The sequence below is a fragment of the Salvelinus sp. IW2-2015 genome, linkage group LG9 (genome assembly GCF_002910315.2).
Source record: "Salvelinus sp. IW2-2015 linkage group LG9, ASM291031v2, whole genome shotgun sequence".
Lineage (NCBI taxonomy): Eukaryota > Metazoa > Chordata > Actinopteri > Salmoniformes > Salmonidae > Salvelinus > Salvelinus sp. IW2-2015.
Genome location: NC_036849.1, coordinates 22,371,710 through 22,373,423, shown reverse-complemented (window position 1 = coordinate 22,373,423; position 1,714 = coordinate 22,371,710).

Sequence of the window (1,714 nt, the reverse complement as noted above, 5' to 3'; positions counted from 1 at the left end):
CTAGTGTTATAACTCCTCCACCCCTAGTGTTATAACTCCTTCACCTCTAGTGTTATAACTCCTCCACCCCTAGTGTTATAAGTCCTCCACCCCTAGTGTTATAACTCCTCCACCCCTAGTGTTATAACTCCTCCACCCCTAGTGTTATAAGTCCTCCACCCCTAGTGTTATAACATTAGTTGACCACTAGATGTCAGGCTTGCAGCATGGAGAACAGTCTGCTACTAAAGCTACAACACTGACATCTACTGCAAACCTGATCTATTAGGTTATACTAAAAAAAAATTGGATTAAATACTATGTCTCCTTGCTTAAGATATATTGATTAAATACCATCTCTCCTTGCATTCCGATATAGCTAATCTTTTATGCAATCCTGTGATGGAATGTCATAGGTTTCCAAACATCTTAATATGACTTTAAATGATATCCTAAAGGGGGTTGGGATGCATACAAAAAAATAACAGGGAGGAGGGGGCAGGAAGGAGAGGATGGGCGATATGGAGAAGACAGGGGTAGAAGAGTGGAGTGGGAGGTGGGGGGGGGGCGTTGTCGGAGAGTGTTTGAGTGCAATAAGTAGGCCTACATGTGTGAAGGAGATGGGGAAGGCCTTACACTGGGTTGCGTTCCAGCAGATTAATCAGAGCTCACAACGCCACGAAGGAAGTGTTTATGATACAACTCATCGTCCAAGACAGTGTCTATTCAACCAGTGTGTGTCCTACCCGCTGGGCAGAGACGTCAACACAACGTCTATTCAACCAGTGTGTGTCCTACCCGCTGGGCAGAGACGTCAACACAACGTCTATTCCACGTCTATTCAACCAGTGTGTGTCCTACCCGCTGGGCAGAGAACGTCAACACAACGTCTATTCCACGTCTGTTCAACCAGTGTGTGTCCTACCCGCTGGGCAGAGAACGTCAACACAACGTCTATTCCACGTTGGTTCAACCAGTGTGTGCCCAGTGGGTCATGACTACATAGACGCTATATCTCATTCTCTCATAAGTTCCATCTTCAAAGTTTTAGAATAGGTTCTCCAAACTATTCTTGCATGTCTTGGATACAATGACATTTTATTTTAATTAACTTCCAATGAGACTAATATCCAGAAGATATGAATTACTGCATCGCACATCATGTGACGCTGCTATGTAAAAATGTCAATCAATGTGTTTTTTGGCGTAAGAGAGATGCAATCGGGTGTTTGGCTACTGAAGCTATGATTCCAGACTCTAGATTCCGATAAGAGTGTTATTAACTTTTGTAACGAGGTAAATAATGTGATCTGGAACACCCATCAGGCGGTCAGTCATTACGTCTAGAAACTGGGGCTAATTACACGCTCCTGAGTCAGGTCCTTAAAGGGATTCTCTGATGCTTTGTGGACATTTTAGTAGTCCAGTAGTTTCTGAATTAGCTCTCACCGGGCGATATTGGTCCCCCTGGATATTTGCATACAACGTCCCAGACTGTATGTGGAGATATGTGCCTCACATCCTTACTCTCACTCTCTCTCTCTCTCTGCTGTAGGAGCGTCATGTGTAGCTCGCTAGCCGTCACTCTCTCTCTGCTCTGCTGTAGGAGCGTCATGTGTAGCTCGCTAGCCGTCCCCGTCTCTCTCTCTCTGCTCTGCTGTAGGAGCGTCATGTGTAGCTGCTAGCCGTCTCTCTCTCTCTGCTCTGCTGTAGGAGCGTCATGTGTAGCTTGCTA